At 38.8% G+C, this 14,478-nt stretch overlaps 1 long non-coding RNA gene across 1 annotated transcript; it reads left to right on the plus strand.

Annotated features, from left to right (window-relative positions):
- Positions 1–590: 590 nt before the first annotated feature.
- LOC131383051 (uncharacterized) lies at positions 591–14,106 on the plus strand. The gene is made up of 3 exons (XR_009212764.1): positions 591–818; positions 2,973–3,045; positions 14,053–14,106. It is a non-coding gene; the product is annotated as an uncharacterized LOC131383051 (long non-coding RNA).
- Positions 14,107–14,478: the final 372 nt, after the last annotated feature.

Consider the following 14,478-nt stretch of genomic DNA (forward strand, 5'->3'; position numbering starts at 1 on the left):
TATGCCTAACAGTGCCTAGAGGCAATTAGAGCCAATTTGGAAAGATCTTATGTATTAACTAGATTTTCTCTTTGTTTAGTAAGTATTTGAAGGGAACAATTTAACTGAGAGGACAAAGCAGTTCCGCTTTTTAGCAGGCAGTTTGGCGCCCTCATGCATCTGAAGCCAGGTCTCGCAGCTGGTGCCACACAGGCAGAGAGCTCCACCAGTCAGAGACTGCTGGAGCTCTGGCCTGGACTTTATTCCTAGCTCCCTTTTGAATCTGCTGAATAATTTTGTCCACTGAGGACACGGACCTATCATTTCACATAAGTAAAATTCATAGTTTTGCTAGACTCAATTAAATCAGGCAAGTTTGTGTTGAGTATCAATGGTGTCTCAGGCATTCAGCCAACCCTGGGGATAACGTTGACTCAGAAACAGTGATCTTCACAGACCTCGCAGTTTGGTGGATTAGACGGGAAAAGGGGGATTTTTAATGCAGTGGGTAATAGAGCTGTGAGAATGTTAAGGACAGTTGCCGTGAGAATCCTTAGTGGGTTAAGAAAATTCTAAGGAGAATGAGATGTTACAGCTGAGGCTTAAGCTTAGATAGGAGAAAGCCAGGTAAAGGTGAAGAAGAGAAATACTTGAGACCAGAGATCCAATATTGTGAGGAAATGTAGGAGGGATTGGTCAGTGTCCATAATCTCAAGTTGTTTACTGTGACTGGAGGGCTGTATTGGAGTAGGAGACTTAAAGAGAAATAAGGTTAAAGAGTAGCCAACGCTGTAGACTCCAGGAGGTTATCTGTGGAGCCACTGAAAGAGCTTAAAGAGGTGAGAGAGCACAAATAAAGAGAAGAAGGCGAGTTAGTGTCCTCATCAGCCTGGTGAGATGCAATAGTGATATAGGATAATGTATTGTCAGAGAAGGCAAAAAAGTGAATAGACTGCAGTGATATTAGGGAAAAGGACACGTTTTAAAAGCTGAATGGCTACAGGGATGAAGTAGAGAGGGTCAAAGATGTCTTCCAGGCTTCTGTTTCAGCGGAAATAAGGGAATGATTTCTGAAATAGGAGATCATGAAGAGAAATGTTGAAGTGGGTGTGTGAATGGTGTAGAAGTCCTGATGGAACACATTGGTTTCCTGAGGTTTACGAGGCCGCTGCTCAATGAGCATTTGGATTTATAGGTCTTGACTCAGGGCAGTGGTTAGCACTGAACAAGCTTTTGCAATCACCAGTATATAGACCATTATTAACAACATGTGTTTGTGTAAAGTGTCCTCTGTCTTCCATTTCTGAAACCTGTCATAGAGGAGAGGAAAAGGGATCCTATTGTTGCAACATTAATATTTACTTCCTCCTCCTATCTTTCTTCCCTGAGGCCTAAGGTGACAGCAGAGTGTTATGGGAAGTGTGATCACCTTCCTTGGCAAATCAGCATCTGAGAATAGAAGGCAAATTATATCATGTGGCAATAATTGGTTAGCCGGTGATATGGTTTAGCTCTGTGTCCCCACCCAAATCTCATCTTGAATTGTAATCTCCACGTGTTGAGGGAGAGATCTGGTGGGAGGATATTGGATCATGGAGGCAGTTTTCCCCTTGCTGTTCTCATGATAGTGAGTGAGTTCTCACGAGATCTGATGGCTTAAAAGTGTTTGGCAGTTCCCCCTTCACTTTCTGTCTCTCCTGCCACCATGTAAGACATGCCTTGCTTTCCTTTCACCTTCCACCACGATTGTTAGTTTCCTAAGGCCTCCCCAGCCATGTGGATCTGTGCGTCAATTAAACCTTTTTTCTTTTTTTTTTTTTTTTTTTGAGATGGAGTTTTGCTCCTGTTGCCCAGGCTGCAGTACAATGGTGCGATCTCAGCTCACTGCAACCTCTGCCTCCCTGGTCCAAGCAATTCTCCTGACTCAGCCTCCAGAGTAGCTGAGATTACAGGTGCCTGCCACCATGCCCTGCTAATTTTTTGTATTTTTGGTAGAGATGGGGTTTATGTTGGCCAGGCTGGCCTTGAACTGCTAACTTCAGGTAATCCACCTGCCTTGGCCTCCCAAAGTGTTGGGATTACAGGCAAAAGCCACTGCACCAGGCCCATTTTTTCTTTATAAATTACCCAGTCTCAGGTAGTTCCTTATAGCAGTGTGAAAACAGACTAATACATATGGGAAATAAGAGAGGTAGAAATCTTGTGTTCATTTTTGTTATTGATTTTAAATTATTCTTGATTATGATATGATACATTAGTGGTATAATAAATAACTTCTTAGAAATTAATTAAGGCATGTGTAAGGAAAAGCAATACAGCATGATTGAATAAAACATATGGGGTAGGCAGAGTTTCCCTTGTCAAGATAAAGAGCTAAGATACCAAAAATATATTAAACCAACTTCACAGATTTGCTCAGGAATTACCAAACAAATATATAGAAGCCAGATCCAGAGCCTATATATAAAATCTTTTATGAGGAAAATCATCTGCAACTCATACACTAATCCCAGAATGTATCTGTGAGTAGATAACAAAGCCCATTGTTTGGAAAATAATTTTGAAGTCCAGAGAATATTAATTTTAAAGTATATAGGAAGATTTTTTTCAGAAATAGGAATTTTCAGTAGGCCTTGATAAATTATTTAACCCAGATGGAATATGGATGCCATATTGTTATTTGATAAGTGGAAAAATACGGTCTCAGATAATTTGGTGATGTGACATTTCATTTTATAAACTAGTTGTTTCTTACAGGGTATATCTATATAGGCATACTTGTAGCATTGTAGCAAAATGGATTCCTGAGGAAACTGTTGTGTTTATATTAAAATAACTTGTTCATTATCAAAACAAGGTCATCTTTAAAAATCCCATATTGCTTTGTACACTTGTTACAGAATATCCAAAGAATTAGGAAAAATAGAAATTCAAATTATTTAAACTGAACTTGTATTTTGCGTTAAATGTTGGCTGAAAACTCTTCATATCAGTTTCTTCTAGATAAAATTGGCACTGAGTTTATACTCAAATGAGAAGGCTGAAAGGAGTGAGGAAGTGTTGTAGGTGAGTCTGAAAACTGAGTAATTAAGGTAGAAAAAAACATTTCAAAGAGCTCCTAGTTTAATAGATTGTATTCTCTTCTCCTTGCTTAATATTTCTGAAAAGTGAAAGCTTATGCAGTTGGTATGCATGAAAAGACCAAAATATAGATTAAAACAGGTCATTTTAACATTTTAACTTCCGTGATTAATTACGTCTAAACACAGACCATTTTCCTCATAATTTTAGGAGCTTACTGCCACCTATGGATATGACTGGAGTATTACAATTTTCATTAGTTAATACAGTTCATCAATATTTATTATCAATATTGAATATTGAGTTAGGTACTGGGTAATCACATATGAATGGCTTATAGTATATTGGATGAGATAAACAGACAAAATTTCAGCATGATGAAATAAAAACAAATGTATTGAGACAAGAGTAAAGTTTAGTTTTCACGATGCAGATATATAAAGCAGGAACTATTAGGAGTGGAGGCTAAAGATTAGACACAGTCCAGATAATGGCCAGATGTGTAGATTACAGGTGGTATGCTATGAGTTGAATCTTGGTCATTTTGGGTTCATTTGTTGACGGTATGAATATGAAGCTCAGGAAAAAGATCAGGACTGGAGGAGATACATATGTATGAGCTGGTGGGTACGAATAATAGATAGATTTGAGAGTGAATGGAACATACGATAATATAAAGACAAAGTTTAGGTAAAGGAAAATTAGGAGAAACTAAGGAAACTGAGTTGCCCTTTTAATTATAACTGTGTCACATAACTCTTTAAAAAAGTGTATTAAAACATATGGTTTCTTGCTTTACAGCAACCTAGCAAAAGCTGATTCTAGAAAAAGCCAACTTAAAAAAGCACAAAAGCTTTGCATTATTTTTACTTGCCCTTGCCTCCCACCTACCCCGACTCAATGGCAGTTTTGAAGCCAGCAGCCTGCATTCTCAATAAAAGACCCTGGTTCCTGGTTCTGGAAAGGGCATAGTAGTAGAACTTATTCTTAAACGTAAATATTATTACTTTGTTTGGTAGTTTTGGCTTGTCGTGTAGCTTCCTGGAGGACAGATTCAAGGTATTCACCTTTGTTTTGTCCAACTCAGAACTCTCTTAGGGCAGAAAAATGGCTGAGCAGAGTACATTCCTCAAAAACATTATAAATGAAATGAAAAAACTTCATGCCATCTGGGGTGAGAAAGTTCAGTTAACACAAATAATAGAAACTCTAAAAGCCTGGGGGAAAAATGTGGAAAGAGTTATTTGGGGAAAATTAGGGCATTGAAAAGTGCTAGTATACTATGGAATTTATAAAGCCACATACACTCCCAGGGAAAAAGGATGCTAAGAAGAGACCCGAGAAGACCTTCACCTCTGGCTGAAATTTAGTCTCAGAGCAAGCAAGAAGTGAAAGATAAGGAAGCACTGTGAAGGCCTGGCCAACCATTGAAGCATTGCCCCAACATAGAGCCAATCTATAAAGCCTGGAAGAATTTTTTTCTTTTATTTTTTTTCTTTTTTTTTTCTTGTTTTGTCCTTCTTCTTCTTTTTTTCCCAGGATTTCAGGAAAATCTCTTAAAAACACTAGCTAACCACAGGCAAAAAGACCAGAGATTCCTGAAACCATATATAACAAAGAATATAAAACATACAAAAACAGTACAGAAAAGTCACTAGATGAATAATCACAATTCTCAGAAAGCTACAGATCCAACATGAGGCATAAAAAGAACCTGATTTGTATAGTTAACACATTGTAATATTCAAAATGTGCAGTTTTCAACAAAAATTTATAAAGAATACAAAGAAATAAGAAAATATGGCCCATTAATTGGAGAAATTAGAAAGAACTTGATTTCTATTCCTGATGAAGCACAGACATTGGACTTACTTGACAAAAACTTTAAAAACTGTCTTAAATATGCTAAAATTGTTAAAGAAAAAAAGAAATTGGGGTTCTGTTCCAAGGTGGCCGAATAGGATCGGCTCTGGTCTGCAGCTCCCAGCGTGTTCGACAAAGAAGACAGGTGATTTCTGCATTTCCAACTGTGTTACCTGGTTCATCTCACTGGGACTGGTTGGACAGTGGGTGCAGCCCACAGAGGGCAAGCCAAAGCAGGGCAGGGCGTCGCCTCACCCAGGAAGCACAAAGGGTAGCGGGATGTCCCTTTCCTAGCCAAGGGAAGCCGTGACAGACTGTACCTGGAAAAACAGCACACTTCTGCCCAAATACTACACTTTTATGGCGGTCTTAGCAAGTGGCAGACCAGGAAATTCTCTCCTGTGCCTGGCTTGGCAAGTCCCAAGCCCACAGAGCCTTGCTCATTGTTAGCACACCAGTCTGAGATCAACCTGCAAGGCTGCAGCCTGGCTGGGGGAGGGGCATCTGCCATTGCTGAGGCCTGAGTAGGTAAACAAAGTGACTGGGAAGCTCAAACTGGGCAGAGCCCACCACAACTCAGCAAGGCCTACTGCCTCTATAGACTCCACATCTGTGGGCAGGGCATAGCTGAACCAAAGGCAGCAGAAACTTCTGCAGATTTAAACGTCCCTGTCTGACAGCACTGAAGAGAGCAGTGATTCTCCCAGCATGGCATTTGAGCTCTGAGAACAGACAGACTACCTGCTCAAATGGGTCGCTAACCTCCATGTAGCTTAACTGGGAGACACCTCCCAGTAGGAGCCAACAGACACCTCATACAGGTGGGTGCCCCTCTGGGACAAAGCTTCCAGAGGAAGGATCAGGGAGCAATATTTGCCGTTCTGTAATATTTGCTGTTCTGCAGCCTCCGCTGGTGGTACCCAGGCAAACAGGGTCTGGAGTGGACCTCCAGTAAACTGCAACAGACCTGCAGATAAGGGAATGTGTTAGAAGGAAAACTAACAAAGAGGAATAGCATGAACATCAACAAAAAGGACATCTACACCAAAACCCCACCAGTAGGTCACCAACATCAAAGACCAAAGGTAGATAAAACCACAAAGATAGGGAGAAACCAGAGGAGAAAAGCTGAAAAGTCTAAAAACCAGAGCACCTACTCTTCTCCAAAGGATTGCAGCTCCTCGCCAGCAACGGAACAAAGCTGGACGGAGGATGACTTTTACCAGTTGACAGAAGTAGGCTTCAGAAGGTTGGTAATAACAAACTTCTCTGAGCTAAAGAAGCAGGTTCTAACCCATCACAAGGAAGCTAAAAACCTAGAAAAAAGGTTAGATGAATGGCTAACTAGAATAAAGAGTGTAGAGAAGACCTTAAATGACCTGATGGAGCTGAAAACCATGGCATGAGACTTTCATGACACATGCACAAGCTTCAATAGCTAATTTGATCAAGTGGAAGAAAGGGTATCACTGATTGAAGATCAAATTAATGAAATAAAGCAAGAAGACAAGATTAGAGAAAAAAGAGTGAAAAGAAATAAACAAAGCCTCCAAGAAATATGGGACTATGTGAAAAGACCAAGTCTACGTTTGATTGGTGTACCTAAAAGTGACCGGGAGAATGGAACCAAGTTGGAAAACACTCTTCAGAATATTATCCAGGAGAACTTTCCCAACCTAGTAAGACAGGACAACATTCAAATTCAGGAAATACAGAGAACACCACAAAGATACTCCTTAAGAAGAACAACCCCAAGACACATAATTATCAGATTCACCAAGGTTGAAATGAAGGAAAAAATGTTAAGGGCAGCCAGAGAGAAAGATCAGGTTACTCACAAAGGGAAGCCCATCAGACTAACAGTGGATATCTCTGCAAAAACCCTACAAGCCAGAAGAGAGTGGGGGCCAATATAAAACATTCTTAAAGGAAAGAATTTTCAACCCAGAATTTCATATCCAGCCAAGCTAAGCTTCATAAGTGAAGGAGAAATAAAATCCTTTACAGACAAGCAAATGCTGAGAGATTTTGTCACCACCAGGCCTGCCTTACACGAACTCCTGAAGGAAGCACTAAACATGGAAAGGAACAACTGGTACCAGCCACTGCAAAAACATGCCAAATTGTAAAGACCATCAAGGCTAGGAAGAAACTGAATCAACTAACAGGCAAAATACCCAGCAAACATCATAATGACAGGATCAAATTCACACATAGCTATATTAACCTTAAATGTAAATGGGCTAAATGCCCCAATTAGAAGACACAGACTGGCAAATTGGATAAAGAGTCACGACTCATCAGTGTGCTGTATTCAGGAGACCCATCTCATATGCAGAGACACACATAGACTCAAAATAAAGGGATGGAGAAAGATCTACCAAGTGAATGGAAAGCAAAAAAAAGCAGGGGTTGCAATCCTAGTCTCTGATAAAACAGACTTTAAACCAACAAAGATCAAAAGAAACAAAGCAGGCCATTACATAATGGTAAAGGGATCAATTCAACAAGAAGAGCTAACTATCCTAAATATATGTGCACCCAATACGGGAGCACCCAGATTCATAAAGCAAGTCCTTAAAGACCTACAAAGAGACTTAGACTGCCATGCAATAGTAATGGGAAACTTTATACCCCACTGTCGTTATTAGACAGATCAACAAGACAGAAGGTTAACAAAGATATCCAGGACTTGAACTCAGCTCTGCACCAAGCTGACCTAATAGACATCTATAGAACTCTCCACCCCAAATCAACAAAATATACATTCTTCTTAGCACCACATCACTCTTATTCTAAAATTGACCACATAATTGGAAGTAAAGCACCCCTCAGCAAATGTAAAAGAAAAGAAATTATAACAAACTGTCTCTCAGACCACAGTGCAATCAAATTAGAACTCAGGATTAAGAAACTCACTCAAAACCGCACAACTACATGGAAACTGAACAACCTGCTCCTGAATGACTACTGGATAAATAACGAAATGAAGGCAGAAAGAAAGATGTTCTTTGAAACCAATGAGAATAAAGACACAACATACCAGAATCTCCAGGACACTTTTACAGCAGTGTGTAGAGGGAAATTTATAGCTTTAAATGCCCACAAGAGAAAGCAGGAAAAATCTAAAATTGACACCCTAACATCACAATTAAGAGAACTAGAGAAGCAAGAGCAAACAAATTCAAAAGCTAGCAGAAGGCAAGAAATAACTAAGATCAGAGAAGAACTGAAGGAGATAGAGACACAAAAAACCCTTCAAAAATCAATGAATCCAGGAGCTGGTTTTTAGAAAAGATCAACAAAACAGATAGATCGCTAGCCAGACTAATAAAGAAGCAGAAGAGATAAGAATCAAATAGACATAATAAAAAATGATAAAGGGGATATCACCACTGATCCCACAGAAATAAAAACTACCATCAGAGAATACTCTAAACACCTCTACACAAATAAACTAGAAAATCTAGAAGAAATGGATAAATTCCTCTACACATACACCCTCCCAAGACTAAACCAGGAAGAAGTGGAATCTCTGAATAGACCAATACAGGCTTTGAAGTTGAGGCAATAATTAATAGCCTACCAACCAAAAAAAGTCCAGGACCAGATGGATTCACGGCCAAATTCTATCAGAGGTACAAAGAGGAGCTGGTACCATTCCTTCTGAAATGATTCCAATCAATAGAAAAAGAGGGAATCCTTCCTAACTCATTTTATGAGGCCAGCATCATCCTGATACCAAGCCTGGCAGAGACACAACAAAAAAAGAGAATTTTAGACCAATATCCCTTATGAACATCGATGCAAAAATCCTCAATAAAATACTGGCAAACTGAATCCAGCAGCACATCAAAAAGTTTATCCACCATGATCAAGTGGGCTTCATCCCTGGGATGCAAGGCTGGTTCAACATATACAAATCAATAAATGTAATCCATCACAGAAACAGAACCTATGACAAAAACCACATGATTATCTCAATAGATGCAGAAAAGGCCTTCAGCAAAATTCAACAGCCATTCATTCTAAAAACTCCCAATAAACTAGGTATTGAAGGAATGTATCTCAAAATAATAAGAGCTATTTATGATAAACTCACAGCTAATATCATACTGAATGGGGCAAAAACTGCAAGCATTCCCTTTGAAAACCGGCACAAGACAAGGATGCCCTCTCTCACCACTCCTATTCAACATAGTGTTGGAAGTTCTGGCCAGGGCAATCAGGCAAGAGAAAGAAATAAAGGGTATTCAAATAGGCACAGAGGAAGTCAAGTTGTCCCTTTTTGCAGATGACATGATTGTATATTTAGAAAACCCCATTGTCTCAGCTCAAAATCTCCTTAAGCTGATAAGCAACTTACGCAAAGTCTCAGGATACAAAATCAATGTGCAAAAATCACAAGCTTTCCTATACACCAAGAATGGAAACAGAGAGCCAAATCATGAGTGAACTCCCATTCGCAATTGCTACAAAGAGAATAAAATACCTAGGAATCCAACTCACAAGGGATGTGAAGGACCTCTTCAAGGAGAACTACAAACCACTGCTCAAGGAAATAAGAGAGGACACAAAAAAATGGAAGAACACTCCATGCTCATGGATAGGAAGAATGAATATTGTGAAAATGGCCATACTGCCCAAGGTAATTTATAGATTCACTGCCATCCCCATCAAGCTACCAATGACTTTCTTCACAGAATTGGAAAAAACTACAGTTCATATGCAACCAAAAAGGAGCCCGCATTGCCAAGACAATCCTAAGCAAGAAGAACAAAGCTGGAGACATCACACTACCTGACTTCAAACTATACTACAAGGCAGCCGGACTCAGTGTCTCACGCCTGTAATCCCAGCACTTTGGGAGGCTGAGGTGGGTGGATCACGAGGTCAGGAGATCGAGACCATCCTGGCTAACATGGTGAAACCCTGTCTCTACTAAAAATACAAAAAATTAGCCAGGCGTGGTGGTGGGCACCTGTGGTTCCAGCTACTTGGGAGGCTGAGGCAGGAGAATGGCGTCAACCAGGGAGGCAGAGCTTGCAGTGAGCCAAGATCACACCACTGCACTCCAGCCTGGGTGACAGAGCAAGACTCTGTCTCAAAAAAAAACAAAACAACAACAACAACAAAAAGACAAAAAGAAATTATACTACAAGGCTACAGTAACCAAAACAGCATGGTACTAGTACCAAAACAGATATATAGACCAATGTAACAGAACAGAGGCCTCAGAAATAACACCACACATCTACAACCATCTGATCTTTGACAAACCTGACAAAAACAAGAAATGGGGAAAGGATTCACTGTTTAATAAATGGTACTGGGTAAACTGGCTAGCCATGTGTACAAAGCTGAAACTGGATTCCTTCCTTACACCTTATACAAAAATTAATTCAAGATAGATTAAAGACTTAAATGTTAGAACTAAAACCATAAAAACCCTAGAAGAAAACCTAGGCAATACCATTCAGGACCTAGGCAATAGCATTCAGGACATAGGCATGGGCAAGGACTTCATGACTAAAATACCAAAAGCAATGATAACAAAAGCCAGAATAGACAAATCAGATCTAATTAAACCAAAGAGCTTCTGCACGGCAAAAGAAACTACCATCAGAGTGAACAGGCAACCTACAGAATGGGAGAAAATCTTTGCAATCTACCCATCTCACAAAGGGCTAATATCCAGAATCTACAAAGAACTTAAACAAATTTACAAGAAACAAACAAACAACCCCATCAAAATGTGGGCAAAGGATATGAACAGACACTTCTCAAAAGAAGACATTTATGCAGCCAACAGACACATGAAAAAATGCTCATCATCACTGGTCATCAGGGAAATGCAAATCAAAACCACAATGAGATACCATCTCACGCCAGTCATTAAAAAGTTAGGAAACAACAGATGCTGGCGAGGTTGTGGAAAAATAGGAATGCTTTTACATTGTTGGTGGGAGTGTAAATTAGTTCAACCATTGTGGAAGGCAGTGTGGCGATTCCTCAAGGATCTAGAACTAGAAATACCATTTGACCCAGGGATCCCATTACTGGGTGTATACCCAAAGGATTATAAATCATGCTACTATAAAGACACACGCACACATATATTTATTGCAGCACTATGCACAATAGCAAAGACTTGGAACCAACCCAAATGTCCATCAATGATAGACTGGATTAAGAAAATGTGGCACATATATACCACGGAATACTATGCAGTCATAAAAAAAGAATGAGTTCATGTTCTTTGCAGGGACACGGATGAAGCTGGAAGCCATCATGCTGAGCAAACTATCACAAGGACAGAAAACCAAACACTGCATGTCCTCACTCATAGGTGGGAATTGAACAATGAGGACACTTGGACACAGGGCGGGGAACATCACACACAAGGACCTGTTGGGGGATGGAGGGCTGGGGGAGGGATAGCATTAGGAGAAATACCTTATGTAAATGACGAGTTGATGGGTGCAGCAAACCAACACAGCACATGTATACCTATGTAACAAATCTGCATGTTGTGCACATGTACCCTACAACTTAAAGTATAATAATAAAAAAAGAAATTGGAAAAATAATTTATGAAGAAAATGAGAATATTAATAAGGAGACCAAAATTTCTGAAGAAGGACCAAAGAGACATTCTGAGATGAAAATAAAATAAGTGAAATAAAAAAATTCACTACAGAGTTTGAATTACAGATTTCAGTAGGCAGAACAAATAATCAGTAGACTTGAAGATAGGTAAATTAAAATTATATAGTATTAGAAATAGATTAAAAAAATGAAGAAAAACTGTTGAGCCTAAGATACTTTTGGGATATCATTGAATGCACCAACATACAAATGATAGGAGTATCAGAAAGAGAGGAGAGAAAGAAAGAGGCAAAAATAAGATTAGAAAAAATATTGGCCAAACTTTCCAAATTTGATGAAAGATACAAATATATACATCCAAGAGTCTCAATGAACTCCAAGAAGGATGAACACAGAGATTTATACTACAACATATTGTAATTAAATTGCCCAAAGACACAGATAAGGAATCTTGAAAGCAGCAAGGCAGAAGCAATTCATCATGTACAAGGGATCGTCAATAAGGTTAATAGCCAATTTGTCAGCAGCAATTATGGAGGCCATAGGCAGCGGCAATGGAATACTTATTCAAAGCGATGAAAGAAAAAAATTTAACCAATAATCCTACATCTGGCAAAATACCTTTCAAAAATAATGGAAAATTCAGTCATTGCCAAATAAACAAAAGTTGGAGTATGTCAGTAGTAGACTTACCCTATAAAAAACGCTAAAGGGAGTCCTTTGGGTGGAAATGAAAGAATACTAGACAGTAAAAAAGCAACATGAAGAAATAAAAAACACTAGTAAACGTAACTATATAGATAAATACCAAAGATAATGTTTTGTAATTTTGATTTGTAACTCCCTTCTTTCTGTATGTTTTAAAATGTGTAAAATAATAATGATACATTTGCAAATTGGCAGAAATCTATATAGGTGTAATTTTAACAATTGCATAAAAGAGGAGAAATGGACTGTATAGAAGCATAATTTTGTGTACTATTGAAACTTAGTTGGTCTTAATTAAGAATAGATTTTTATAAGTTTAGGAATTTAATTGTAATTTCCAGGGTAGTCACTGAGAAAATAGTTTCAAAATATATAGAAAATTAACAAGAAAGTCACAACAGTATGCTAAAAAAAAAAAAAACAGTTAAATACAACAAGTAGGTGGTAATGGGGGAATTTAGTATATTAAGTAAATAGAAAACAAATAGCAAAATATCAGAAGTTTCTCCTTATCAGTAATTACTTTAAATGTAAAAAGATTAAACTCTCTTATTAAAAGCAGAGATTGATGGAGTGAATTTTAAAATGGAGGTAACTATATGCTATCTACACTTGACTCATTTTTACATTCAAAGAAACAAATAGGTTGAAAGTGAAAGCATGTTAAAAAGATGTTTCATGCAATTAGTAACCAAACGAGATCTGGAGTGGGTATACTATTATTACAGGAATATTAAGAAATTATTTTAGGCTGCTAGAAAGGGTAAAAAGAGTCCTCGGTAAGGCTTTTTCTCTTAATAAAAATATCAGCCCCCAAAACATTTCTTTCCTAACAGAAAGCAACCTAGAAAAACAAACTTGCAAGCATTGATATGCAAGCCACAGGCTTGCATATGTAAATGCAGGTGGCTAAGAGACAGGTCCACCCAATATGGTGGTTCCCCTACTTTTTCTTTGTTGTCAAGAGTGCGGACATCATGGTGTTCAGCCAAGTAGAGGCCACGTGTATGGGTATCATAGCGACCAGCCAGGTAGCCACATTTACATATTAAAAGATTAGGGTGGGAGGGCCAGTTTTTTTTGCTGGCTAAGTGAATGACACACCTGATCAAATCAATCCCCTGGGCCCTATGCAAATAAGACACCACCTTCTCGAGCCTCCCAATATAACCGCCAGCTTTCTGCTGGCAGGCAGGGTTATTCCATTCGGAGCCCTTCTCCCTCTGTACAGGAGAGCTGTTCTCTTCTCTCTTGCCTATTAAACTTTCTGCTCCTTAATCCACTCCACGTGTGTCCATATTGCTAATTTTCTTGGTGTGAAACAAAGGACCCTGCGTGTTTCCCCCAGACAACGGAGCAGTATCACTATCAGACAAAATGGTTATAAAACAAAAATATGTTACAAGCTACAAAGAAAGATATTATGTATTGATTAAAATGTCAACCCATCAAGAAGAAATTTGATATTGGAATGTGTTGAAATAGAGTGGTGGTGAGTCACTAAAGTTGGAGAATGAAAAGATGATGAATTCAGCAATATAAGAATGTCATTCACAATCTATGTAAATAACTCAGAGATATTTCAGATTCAAGGATAGAAACCTGTGGTCTAGATGCTGAAGTCCTCAACAAATGTAAGTAGACAGAAAGTCAGTAATGAGAGGAGGTAAAGAGTGTGTTTAGATCTCATGATCATCAGAGTTGGGAATCAGGATATTTTAAAGAAAAAATTTAATAAGAGAGACATTGAAAATTCAAGAGAATGCTGACACTGTAACTTTTCAAACTTGGTCTAATGAATGCTTTCCTTAGAACTGCAACACGGAGCGCCTTCCTCATAAGCAGTGTGGCCATACAGAGACAAGAGGGTGGAGTAAGGATTCAACGAAGAGTTTGAAGGTCAATGAGCTCAATTATAAAACGGGGTTACTGAGGACACAAAGAACATCGCTGGGGGGAAAAGGATTAATTAGCAGAAGGAACAAAGAGACAAATGAAATAAGGTGGGGGCAACAGAAGGATTATTGGGTATGGCTAATATTTTGTTCAGGGGATTAGCTGGCTCCTTAACTTTGTCTTGGGTATTGTCAGATGGCATTCAGCTTTCATTCCAACTTCCTGTTATTCTCCTTTCTTGTACCACAGCAGCTAAAACAATGAAATGCTTTGCGTCTACTACCTGCTCTAGGTAGTATTCCAGGTGCAAATTGGATTCCCACCATTTGACTTAATCATGTG

This window comes from Hylobates moloch, unplaced genomic scaffold, assembly GCF_009828535.3.
Source record: "Hylobates moloch isolate HMO894 unplaced genomic scaffold, HMol_V3 SCAFFOLD_1, whole genome shotgun sequence".
Lineage (NCBI taxonomy): Eukaryota > Metazoa > Chordata > Mammalia > Primates > Hylobatidae > Hylobates > Hylobates moloch.